Below are 13712 nucleotides of genomic sequence, written 5' to 3' on the forward strand. Positions count from 1 at the left end.
CAATTCCCGACGGGGAGGAAGGAGTAGGCTGTCCTTGTAAACAAGAATTTGTTCTTAACTGACTTGCCTAGTTAAATAAAGGTTACACTAAGAGCATACCATTTCTACACCCTAATTGTATAATTGTAGTCTAACCAATACCCAAACGGAGATTCAGTGAAAATAAAAATTGCGTTGATTTAACCTGTTAGGGCTAGGGGGCAGCATTTGCACGTCTGGATAAAAAAAATGTACCCGATTTAATCTGGTTACTAATCCTACCCAGTAACTAGAATATGCATATACTTATTATATATGAATAGAAAACACTCTAAAGTTTCTAAAACTGTTTGAATGGTGTCTGTGAGTATAACAGAACTCATTTGGCAGGCAAAACCCTGAGACATTTTCTGACAGGAAGTGGATACCTGATGTGTTGTATTGACTTTAAACCTATCCCATTGAAAAACACAGGGGCTGAGGAATATTTTGGCACTTCCTATTGCTTCCACTAGATGTCACCAGCCTTTACAAAGTGTTTTGAGTCTTCTGGAGGGAGATCTGACCGAACAAGAGCCATGGAACGATGATGTCCCATTAGACACCTGGCGCGCGAGTTCATGTTGGGTACCCTCGTTCCAATACGTTATAAAAGAGTATGCATTCGTCCACCTTGAATATTATTCATGTTCTGGTTAAAAAAGGCCCTAATGATTTATGCTATACAACGTTTGACATGTTTGAACGAACGTAAATATATTTTTTCCCCTCGTTCATGACGAGAAGTCCGGCTGGCTTAGATCATGTGCTAACAAGACGGAGATTTTTGGACATAAATGATGAGCTTTTTTGAACAAAACTACATTCGTTATGGACCTGTGATACCTGGAAGTGACATCTGATGAAGAGAATCAAAGGTAATGGATTATTTACATAGTATTTTCGATTTTAGATCTCCCCAACATGACGTCTAGTCTGTATCGCAACGCGTATTTTTCTGGGCGCAGTGCTCAGATTATTGCAAAGTGTGATTTCCCAGTAAGGTTATTTTTAAATCTGGCAAGTCGATTGCGTTCAAGAGATGTAAATCTATAATTCTTTAAATGACAATATAATATTTTACCAATGTTTTCTAATTTTAATTATTTAATTTGTGATGCTGACTTGACTGCCGGTTATTGGAGGGAAACGATTTCCTCAACATCAATGCCATAGTAAAACGCTGTTTTTGGATATAAATATGAACTTGATAGAACTAAAAATGCATGCATTGTCTAACATAATGTCCTAGGAGTGTCATCTGATGGAGATTGTAAAAGGTTAGTGCATCATTTTAGCTGGTTTTATGGTTTTGGTGACCCTGTCTTTGACTTGACAAAACATTACACACAACTCTTGTAAATGTACTGTCCTAACATACTCTAAATTTATGCTTTCGCCGTAAAACCTTTTTGAAATCGTAAAACGTGGTTAGATTAAGGAGATGTTTATCTTTCAAAGGGTGTAAAATAGTTGTATGTTTGAAAAATTTGAATTTTGACATTTATTTGGATTCAAATTTGCCGCTCTTGAAATGCACCTGCTGTTGATGGAGTGCACCACGGGTAGCACGCTAGCGTCCCACCTAGCCCATAGAGGTTAAAGACCAGTCCCCATGCTTGTCTCAGAGCAGCGCGAAACGGTGCAACAATAGTTGTAGGCTATTGCTTCAAATCCTATTGCTTCTAACTTCAATATGCTCTTTAAATAAATAAGACCTACAACACTTTTATCAGCACATTACTCAACAGTAGTGAGACTCATGTGGCCTACGGTAGGCCTACAAAAAATATGACTTGACTCTCCGCCAATAATTACATATAGAGGATTGGAGGATTCCAAATTAAAACCAAAAGCCGCCTCATGGGTCTCCCGGTGGCGGACGGCACGGGTATCGAACCTGCATCTGTAGCAACGCATTTTGCACTGCAGGAGCCCCCATCCAATTGGGAGTCCCCTTCCACAAAGTATCAAAATACAGAGAGGTGTTGGTAAAGGTAAATTGTCCTACTAATTGCCCATAATGGCTATTATAATACTGTACATGGTGTCCAGGTCAGTATAACCAAAACATATCTTTATTAAAGACTATCAGAAAGAATGTTGATACTTATTTATTTTGATCCAAAGCTGTGAATGAGTGAGTCAGCTTTATGTACAGTTGAAGTCGGAAGTTTATATACACCTTAGCCAAATACATTTAAACTGTTTTTCACAATTCCTGACATTTAATCCTAGTAAAAATTCACTGTCTTAGGTCAGTTACGATCACCACTTTATTTTAAGAATGTGAAATGTCAGAATAATAGCAGAGAGAATGATTTATTTCAGCTTTTATTTCTTTCATCATATTCCCAGTGGGTCAGAAGTTTACATACACTCAATTAGTATTTGGTAGCATTGCCTTTGAATTGTTTAACTTGGGTCAAACGTTTTGGGTCGCCTTCCACAAGCTTCCCACAATAAGTTGGGTGAATTTTGGCCCATTCCTCCTGACAGAGCTGGTGTAACTGAGTCAGGTTTGTAGGCCTCCTTGCTCGCACACGCTTTTTCAGTTCTGCCCACACATTTTCTACAAGATTAAGGTCAGGGCTTTGTGATGGCCACTCCAATACCTTGACTTTGTTGTCCTTAAGCCATTTTGCCACAACTTTGGAAGTATGCTTGGGATCATTGTCCAATTGGAAGACCCATTTGAGACCAAGCTTTAACTTCCTGACTGATGTCTTGAGATGTTGCTTCAATATATCCACATAATTTTCTTTCCTCGTGATGCCATCTATTTTGTGAAGTGCACCAGTCCCTCCTGCAGCAAAGCACCCCCACAACATGATGCTGCCACCCCCGTGCTTCACGCTTGGGATAGTGTTCTTCGGCTTGCAAGCCTCCCCCTTTTTCCTCCAAACATAACCATGGTCATTATGGCCAAACAGTTCTATTATTGTTTCATCAGACCAGATGAATGTGCTGTTGCAAACCGTAGTCTGTCTTTTTTTATGCCGGTTTTGGAGTAGTGGCTTCTACTTGCTGAGCGGCCTTTCAGGTTATGTCGATATAGGACTTGTTTTACTGTGGACATAGATATTTTTGTACTTGTTTCCCCCAGCATCTTCACAAGGTCCTTTGCTGTTGTTCTGGGATTGATTTGCACTTTTCGCACCAAAGTACGTTCATCTCTAGGAGACAGAACGCGTCTCCTTCCTGAGCGGTATGACGGCTGCGTGGTCCCATGGTGTTTATATTTGCGTACTATTGTTTGTACAGATGAACATGGTTCCTTCAGGCATTTGGAAATTGATCCCAAGGATGAACCAGACTTGTGGAGGTCTACAATTGTGGAGGTCTTGGCTGATTTCTTTTGATTTTCCCATGATGTCAAGCAAAGAGGCACTGAGCTTGAATGTAGGCCTTGAAATACATACTTAGGTACACCTCCAATTGACAAAAATTGTCACTTAGCCTATCAGAAGCTTCTAAATCCATGACATCATTTTCTGGAATTTTCCAAGCTGTTTAAAGGCACAGTCAATTTAGTGTTTGTAAACTTCTGACCCAGTGGAATTGTGATACAGTGAATGATAAGTGAAATAATCTATCTGTAAACAATTGTTTGAAAAATGACTTGTGTCATGCACAAAGTAGATGTCCTAACCGATTTGCCAAAACGATCGTTTGTTAACAAGAAATTTGTGGAGTGGTTGAAAAATGAGTTTTAATGACTCCAACCTACAGTTGAATTCGGAAGTTTACATACAGTCATGGCCAAAAGTTTTGAGAATGACACAAATATTAATTTCCACAAAGTTTGCTGCTTCAGTGTCTTTAGATATTTTTGTCAGATGTTACTATGGAATACTGAAGTATAATTACAATCATTTCATAAGTGTCAAAGGCTTTTATTGACAATTACATGAAGTTGATGCAAAGAGTCAATATTTGCAGTGTTGACCCTTCTTTTTCAAGACCTCTGCAATCCACCCATACATGCTGTCAATTAACTTCTGGGCCACATCCTGACTGATTGCAGCCCATTCTTGCATAATCAATGAGTCTGTTAGAATTTTGGGGGTTTTGTTTGTCCACCCGCCTCTTGAGGATTGACCACAAGTTCTCAATGGGATTAAGGTCTCGGGATTTTCCTGGCCATGGACACAAAATATTGATGTTTTGTTCCCCAAGCCACTTAGTTATCACTTTTGCCTTATGGCAAGGTGCTCCATCATGCTGGAAAAGGCATCGTTCGTCACCAAACTGTTCCTGGATGGTTGCAAGAAGTTGCTCTCGGAGAATGTGTTGGTACCATTCTTTATTCATGGCTGTGTTCTTAGGCAAAATTGTGAGTGAGCCCACTCCCTTGGCTGAGAAGCAACCCCACACATGAATGGTCTCAGGATGCTTTACTGTTGGCATGACACAGGACTGATGATAGCGCTCACCTTGTCTTCTCCGGACAAGCTTTTTTACGGATGCCCCAAACAATCGGAAAGAGGATTCATCAGAGAAAATGACTTTACCCCAATCCTCAGCAGTCCAATCCCTGTACCTTTTGCAGAATATCAGTCTGTCCCTGATGTTTTTCCTGGAAAGAAGTGGCTTCTTTGTTGCCCTTCTTGACACCAGGCCATCCTCCAAAAGTCTTCGCCTCACTGTGCGTGCAAATGCACTCACACCTGCCTGCTGCCATTCCTGAGCAAGCTTTGTACTGGTGGTGCCCCGATCCCGCAGCTGAATCAACTTTAGGAGACGGTCCTGGCGCTTGCTGGACTTTCTTGGGCACCCTGAAGCCTTCTTCACAACAATTGAACCACTCTCCTTGAAGTTCTTGATGATCCGATAAATGGTTGATTTAGGTACAAACTTACTGGCATCAATATCCTTGCCTGTGAAGCCCGTTTTGTGCAAATCAATGATGACGGCACGTGTTTCCTTGCAGGTAACCATGATTGACAGAGGAAGAACAATGATTCCAAGCACCACCCTCCTTTTGAAGCTTCCAGTCTGTTATTCGACCTCAAACAGCATGACAGAGTGATTTTCAGCCTTGTCCTCGTCAACACTCACACCTGTGTTAACGAGAGAATCACTGACATGATGTCAGCTGGTCCTTTTGTGGCAGGGCTGAAATGCAGTGGAAATGTTTTTGGGGGATTCAGTTCATTTGCATGGCAAAGAGGGACTTTGCAATTAAATGCAATTCATCTGATCACTCTTCATAACATTCTGGAGTATATGCAAATTGCCATCACACAAACTGAGGCAGCAGACTTTGTGAAAATTAATATTTGTGTCATTCTCAAAACTTTTGGCCACGACTGTACACTTCGTTACATTGTTTTAGTTTGAATGTGCAGAACAGCGGGAATGTTTCTCTAGTCAGCACCATTGTTAGTGCAATGCCCCTTAAAGTGTTGCTCTGTGCTACCCAGTGGGGTGGGGTGGGGGTCCACCCACCTTCCTCATCCTCCGTTCCCCATGGGCTAGGTCGGTCTTCTGTGCTCTGCTCTTCGGCCCTCCCGTGCCCCCTGCCCTCTTGCCTTGAACCTTGTGCGCCCACCGCTGTTTCAGTGAATACAGCTGGAGAACTGCAAGGCAATCCCATTGTGCGCCACTCAGGAGCCATGACCAATATGACCAATATATATTGTCCTGCTAATAACAGGGTTAATAATATATCTGTGAGAATATCCACGGGGCTTTTATATAATTCTAAATGAATCATAATAATCGCTTTGTTTAAAAAATTACATTTTGGAGATGATTTCATTTTCAAATAATGTAAAATGAGCGAGAGAAAGGACATTCTTGAACATGGGGTGAGACATTGTTACTAATTTGTAAATAAGGCCAGTTTGTTATTTAGAATTATTTATTTCTGTTCTTAGAGGGAGAGAAACCATCTCATGGGTCTCCTTGTTGAGGCCAGCCCAGGTATTGAACCAGCATCTGTAGCAATACAGCTTGCACTGCTATGCAGTGTCTTAGACCGTTGCACCACTCAAGCGCTGTACAATGTGACTGGTCGGGAGAGGGCTACAGTACTACAGTAAGAGCAAAATAATCCTAATAAAATAATAAAAACTTTAGTGCAACAACAGTTTTAGTAAGTAATACTGAAGTCGTGCACAATTATCAGTTTCTATTTAGGTTTATGTCGCCCATTCATTGTCAGAGACACAGTAGCGCCTTGGGACCCAAAAGCATAATCAGTGCTCTAACTCGTTATAACGCTGGTCTGGAGCAATGAAGGAGTGACGCAGGGTACCATACTAAACCGCAAATTACCTCTAAGTCCCGCAGCATAATCACAAAACTTTTAGTGGAGAAACCACTGTATGAAATAACACACGTGGAATCATGTAGTAACCAAAAAAGCTGGTTGAGAGAATTCCAAGAGTGTGCAAAGCTGTCATCAAGGCAAAGGGTGGCTATTTGAAGAATCTCAAATATAAAATAGATTTTGATTTGTTTAACACTTTTTGGGTTACTACATGATTCCATATGTGTTATTTCATTGATGTCTTCACTATTATTCTACAATGTAGTAAATAGTAAAAATAAAGAAACCCTTGAATGAGTGGTGTTCTAAAAATGTTGACTGGTAGTGTACTGTGTTTGTAGCTGTATGACCCAGTGTGGTTTAATAAATCTAGTTAGAGCTTTCTGCGGAGTCCGACTGGAATTTGTACCAGACACTTCCGACTGTAATTTGTACCAGGATACAATATAAAAGGTGTCAATTCAGTACCGCTTCGAGGTTATGTGGTAAGGACACGGAACATGATGTGATCAGCACATGTGACTAGGCAGAGAGCCTTTGTGGTGTTGACGCCTTAAGGTAGTGTGGTCCACGTGTATCTGGCCCTCCACTGAGGTCTCTGACCCACAGGCTGACCTGTGGTGTGCGCTGTGTGGTGGTAATTCTAACCAAAAGGAGAGAGACTGTATTCTTCTGTCACGTCCTGACCAGCAGATGGAGCTGGTGTAGTAGTTTGGGGGTCAGGACGTGGCAGTCTGGTGTGTGTCTTGTGACTCCTGATCAGGAACAGCTGGGAATCGTTGTTCCTGATTGGGAGTCACATATGTAGGAGTTGTTTGTCACTGGGGTTGGTGGGGAATTGTTCTGTGTTGAGCCTATGCTTTGCCAGACTGTTTGTTGGTTGTTCGTTCAGTCTCATGGTTTGTTATTTTGGCATTCATTTTGATAGTTAATAAAAGTCAAGATGAGCCTGCACATACCTGCTGCGTTTTGGTCCTCTTCTCTCCAGTACGACATTTTTAAGGATGAGTACAACTTATTTTATGACAGAATTCCCCACCAACAAAGGACCAAGCAGCGGAAGAAGGCTGGCGAGGTAAGGGAGACCGAGAGGCACCCCCAATAATTTTTTAGGGGGGGGCACAAGGGCTGTTTGACGGGGCAAGAGCTGCCCGCCAGTCAACAGTCGCCAGAGCTGCCCGCCAGTCAACAGTCGTCACCAGAGCTGCCCGCCAGTCAACAGTCGTCACCAGAGCTGCCCGCCAGTCAACAGTCGTCACCAGAGCTGCCCGCCAGTCAACAGTCGTCACCAGAGCTGCCCGCCAGTCAACAGTCGTCACCAGAGCTGCCCGCCAGTCAACAGTCGTCACCAGAGCTGCCCGCCAGTCAACAGTCGTCACCAGAGCTGCCCGCCAGTCAACAGTCGTCACCAGAGCTGCCCGCCAGTCAACAGTCGCCAGAGAGGCCAGACTGCGCCGAACTGCCGGAGAGGCCAGACTGCGCCGAACTGCCGGAGTGGCCAGACTGCGCCGACCTGCCCGAGTGGCCAGACTGCGCCGACCTGCCCGAGTGGCCAGACTGCGCCGACCTGCCCCGAGTGGCCAGACTGCGCCGACCTGCCCCGAGTGGCCAGACTGCCCCGACCTGCCCCGAGTGGCCAGACTGCCCCGACCTGCCCCGAGTGGCCAGACTGCCCCGACCTGCCCCGAGTGGCCAGACTGCCCCGAGTGGCCAGACTGCCCCGACCTGCCCCGAGTGGCCAGACTGCCCCGACCTGCCCCGAGTGGCCAGACTGCCCCGACCTGCCCCGAGTGGCCAGACTGCCCCGACCTGCCCCGAGTGGCCAGACTGCCCCGACCTGCCCCGAGTGGCCAGACTGCCCCGACCTGCCCCGAGTGGCCAGACTGCCCCGAGTGGCCAGACTGCCCCGACCTGCCCCGAGTGGCCAGACTGCCCCGAGTGGCCAGACTGCCCCGACCTGCCCCGAGTGGCCAGACTGCCCCGAGTGGCCAGACTGCCCCGACCTGCCCCGAGTGGCCAGACTGCCCCGAGTGGCCAGACTGCCCCGACCTGCCCCGAGTGGCCAGACTGCCCCGACCTGCCCCGAGTGGCCAGACTGCCCCGACCTGCCCCGAGTGGCCAGACTGCCCCGACCTGCCCCGAGTGGCCAGACCTGCCCCCGACCTGCCCCGAGTGGCCAGACCTGCCCCGAGTGGCCAGACTGCCCCGACCTGCCCCGAGTGGCCAGACTGCCCCGAGTGGCCAGACTGCCCCGAGTGGCCAGACTGCCCCGACCTGCCCCGAGTGGCCAGACTGCCCCGAGTGGCCAGACTGCCCCGAGTGGCCAGACTGCCCCGACCTGCCCCGAGTGGCCAGACTGCCCCGAGTGGCCAGACTGCCCCGACCTGCCCCGAGTGGCCAGACTGCCCCGAGTGGCCAGACTGCCCCGAGTGGCCAGACTGCCCCGAGTGGCCAGACTGCCCCGAGTGGCCAGACTGCCCCGACCTGCCCCGAGTGGCCAGACTGCCCCGAGTGCCCCGACCTGCCCCGAGTGGCCAGACTGCCCCGAGTGGCCAGACTGCCCCGAGTGGCCAGACTGCCCCGAGTGGCCAGACTGCCCCGAGTGGCCAGACTGCCCCGACCTGCCCCGAGTGGCCAGACTGCCCCGAGTGGCCAGACTGCCCCGACCTGCCCCGAGTGGCCAGACTGCCCCGAGTGGCCAGACTGCCCCGACCTGCCCCGAGTGGCCAGACTGCCCCGACCTGCCCCGAGTGGCCAGACTGCCCCGACCTGCCCCGAGTGGCCAGACTGCCCCGACCTGCCCCGAGTGGCCAGACTGCCCCGACCTGCCCCGAGTGGCCAGACTGCCCCGACAGCCTGGAACGGCCTGCACCTGAGCCACCTCCAGGATAGGTGGGTTGGGGAGGGAGGGTGTAGCACAGTGCCGTCGTTGACCGCAGCCACCCTCCCTTCCCTCCCTTATGGTTTAGGGGTTATTGTTTGTTGGGTTTTTGTTGGGGTATTGGGGATTTTTCTTGTTTTTCTTTTTTAGGTGCATTCCGGGGTCTGCACCTTGAGGGGGGGGGGGGTACTGTCACGTCCTGACCAGCAGATGGAGCTGGTGTAGTAGTTTGGGGGTCAGGACGTGGCAGTCTGGTGTGTCTTGTGACTCCTGATCAGGAACAGCTGGGAATCGTTGTTCCTGATTGGGAGTCACATATGTAGGAGTTGTTTGTCACTGGGGTTGGTGGGGAATTGTTCTGTGTTGAGCCTATGCTTTGCCAGACTGTTTGTTGGTTCAGTCTCATGGTTTGTTATTTTGGCATTCATTTTGATAGTTAATAAAAGTCAAGATGAGCCTGCACATACCTGCTGTGTTTTGGTCCTCTTCTCTCCAGTACGACATTTTTAAGGATGAGTACAACTTATTTTATGACATCTTCAAAACAACTTTATTATAAGATTTGCAAAAATGAAGCAATCAATAACTAAATCAGTGCATTGTTAGGAAAGGCCAAAAAACTGAGTTGTCTCTCCTCTTATCGAAAAAGTACAACCTATTTTGTCTACTCAGCAGTTTAGCAGATGGGTGGAAACAGGACCGGGAAATGGTGTGCAAAAGCTGATATGGCTTGTCTGTTCAGATTTAAATAGCTGATGTTGCCACAATTGTCTGTTCCTTCCTGCTTGTTTCCACACATCTAAGTTCCTGTAGATTGTGAAAACAGGATTTCACATACTGAGGTCGCCCCCAAATGACTCTTATCTGTACACCCAGACTGATGACGAAGTCACACAAGACAAGCCTGTATCAGTAAAAATACTATAACGATAGACAATTCTCTTAAGTAAAAACAGCATAGTATATCTAATTAAACAGTATAGTATGTCATTAATATTTCATTTCCACCACATCTCCTCCCTTTTGAGATTAATCTCAAGCTAATAGGAAATTACTGACAAGCATTTTCATCAAACAAGCATTAACATGAGGAAAAATGGAAGACCGTCTTACACTTAGTACATAACAATCATAAATGACCTCCATTGTCATTGCGTTTCAACTCTCCACACAGTGCAATTCATTCTCAGAAGGGGGAAAGGAACATATGAATTTAAACATCAGTACATACTTTATCACCACACACACACAAGACAATCGCTTCGTTGAGACTGTCCATATTGCCACATGGTCATCATGGCGGTAGGCCCTTAACTCTACCTTGGGAGCACCATTCACCTAACCCCCGCTGTGAGCATGGCCTATGGACATGCCGCATTATTAACTCAATGTTTTTACCTTGGTGTTATGGATTATCGTCTTCATCAGACATGTAATCAGACATAGGAAATAAATCAGGTAAATAGGGTTCTGAGGCGTCTCCTTCAGGGCTCAGTAATGCCATGGCAAGAATAGTCTCTATGGCTTTGCTGCACAATTTCTTAACACAAATTATAATAAGCATCATTGTAAAAAAGATAACTAAGCCATAAATCAACCAATGAAATATTGTAGCTCCCATAACTCCAAATAATGACTGAACCCATCCAAACGGATTCCAATCGTTGTCTGGTTGGTGTTCGTTTGCGAGATCACCGCTGAGCTCTTTGATGTTCCACTACAATAGTCAAGTTACCCTCACCCCGGGGTATGATTGTACAGCAATGGTCACCTATAATTTGGCACACTCTTATGCAAACATTCTGTCTCAAACACGTGCCCCGTATGTACTTAGCCTCTGGCTACAAATACATTTGCACATAAATCTAACCCATAACACATTAGTCACTACTGCTCAAACACATGCATAGTTCTAAACATACGAAAACATGCTTAAGTCAATTGTATTGATGCGCTTTAACATAAAAATTGTGATAACATGGTAAAACAAAACCCCTACTATCAATGTTATACAACCCAAATTTAGAATGACAGTCTTCAATGCTCCACGTTGAGTCTACCACTCAAATTCAAGACTGTCAATTTAGCACACAGACGACATTTATGATTCTGTAAATCCAGACCAATTATTAACTTGACAAATTATATTCCAGAATTTCTAAGAGTATAACAACACACTTTTGCAAATGTGCTCTTACTCCCCGCAGAGTTACCCCTTAGGGAGAAGTCCCAACTGTACAGCAGACCCAATCTGGTGAGATTTGTCAAACAAGACAAAAACTAACAAACAACAACAGCAATACACTTCTTCATATAAACTAGGCAGACGTGAAGAAACAAATGTTCGTATTTACCAAAGGCCCCAGGGGACCGGTAATTTTTTATTTTATTTCACCTTTATTTAACCAGGTAGGCTAGTTGAGAACAAGTTCTCATTTACCTGGCCAAGATAAAGCAAAGCAGTGTGACACAGACAACAACACAGTTACACATGGAATAAACAATAAACAAGCCAATAACACAATAAATTAGTCAATGACACAGTAGAAAAAAATAAAGTCTATATACAGTGTGTGCAAAAGGCATGAGGAGGTAGGCAATAAATAGGCCATAGTAGCGAAGAATTACAATTTAGCAGATTAACACTGGAGTGATAAATGAGCAGATGATGATGTGCAAGTAGAGATACTGGTGTGCAAAAGAGCAGAAAAGTAAATAAAAAGAGTATGGGGATGAGGTAGGTAGATTGGGTGGGCTATTTACAGATGCACTATGTACAGTTGCAGCGATCGGTTAGCTGCTCAGGTAGCTGATGTTTAAAGTTGGTGAGGGAAATAAGTCTCCAGCTTCAGCAATTTTTGCAATTAATAACAACACTGCCTGTTAACCTGTTAGGGCTAGGGGGCAGTATTGACACGGCTGGATAAAAAACGTACCCGATTTAATCTGTTTACTACTCCTGCCCAGTAACTAGAATATGCATATAATTATTGGCTTTGGATAGAAAACACCCTAAAGTTTCTAAAACTGTTTGAATGGTGTCTGTGAGTATAACAGAACTCCTATGGCAGGCCAAAACCTGAGAAGATTTCAAGCAGGAAGTGGCCTGTCTGAGAAGTAGTGTTTCATCTTGGCTCTTTTTATTGAAGACTCAGGATCTGTGCAATAACGTGACACTTCCTACGTCTTCCATAGGGTCTCAGAGCCCGGGAAAACGTTGAACGATATTGAGGCAGGCTCTGGCTGAAACACTAGTGGCCACTCAGAGTACTATGGGCTTAGGCGCGTGCCCGCTTCGACCGAATGCTTTGTTTTCCTTTGTCTGTTTATCTAAACGCAGATTCCTGGTCGGAATATTATCGCTTTTTTATGAGAAAAATGGCATAAAAATGGATTTTAAACAGCGGTTGACATGCTTCGAAGTACGGTAATGGAATATTTAGAATTCTTTTGTCACGAATTGCGCCATGCTCGTCACCCTTATTAAGCCTTTAGGATAGTGTCTAGAACGCACGAACAAAACGCCGCTGTTTGGATATAACGATGGATTATTTTGGACCAAACCAACATTTGTTATTGAAGTAGAAGTCCTGGGAGTGCATTCTGACGAAGACAACAAAGGTAAGAACATTTTTCTTATAGTAAATCTGACTGAGTGCTAAACCTGCTGGGTGTCTAAATAGCTAGCCCTGTGACGCCGGGCTATCTACTGAGAATATTGCAAAATGTGCTTTCACCGAAAAGCTATTTTAAAATCGGACATATCGAGTGCATAGAGGAGTTCTGTATCTATAATTCTTAAAATAATTGTTATGCTTTTTGTGAACGTTTATCGTGAGTAATTTAGTAAATTCACCGGCAGTGTTCGGTGGGAATGCTAGTCACATGCTAATGTAAAAAGCTGGTTTTTGATATAAATATGAACTTGATAGAACTAAAAATGCATGCATTGTCTAACATAATGTCCTAGGAGTGTCATCTGATGGAGATTGTAAAAGGTTAGTGCATCATTTTAGCTGGTTTTATGGTTTTGGTTACCCTGTCTTTGAATTGACAAAACATTACACACAACTCTTGTAAATGTACTGTCCTAACATACTCTAAATTTATGCTTTCGCCGTAAAACCTTTTTGAAATCGTAAAACGTGGTTAGATTAAGGAGATGTTTATCTTTCAAAGGGTGTAAAATAGTTGTATGTTTGAAAAATGTGAATTTTGACATTTATTTGGATTCAAATTTGCCGCTCTTGAAATGCACCTGCTGTTGATGGAGTGCACCACGGGTGGCACGCTAGCGTCCCACCTAGCCCATAGAGGTTAACTTGAAATGAAACCACTTTCTTACCCGTATACATCATTGATGGACGCGTCTCCTGACGGATGCCATGGTTGCCATTAGTTTGAAGATGTAATCCGGAGACAGGTGTTTTCTCCATCTCCTTAGCTATCATACTCAAATTCCAATGAACTCGGTTCTCGAGAAAGTGGAGAGCAATACTTATGCAGTTTCACTACACAATACATTTAAAAAAAGCT

At 44.9% G+C, this 13712-nt stretch overlaps 1 protein-coding gene across 1 annotated transcript in view; it reads left to right on the forward strand.

Annotated features, from left to right (window-relative positions):
• LOC106561032 (metabotropic glutamate receptor 8) overlaps positions 1–13712 on the forward strand; it is a 264607-nt gene that overhangs the window by 20759 nt on the left and 230136 nt on the right. The gene's annotated exons all lie outside the window — the stretch shown is intronic.

Source organism: Salmo salar, chromosome 10, assembly GCF_965601325.2.
Source record: "Salmo salar chromosome 10, fSalSal1, whole genome shotgun sequence".
Taxonomy (NCBI): domain Eukaryota; kingdom Metazoa; phylum Chordata; class Actinopteri; order Salmoniformes; family Salmonidae; genus Salmo; species Salmo salar.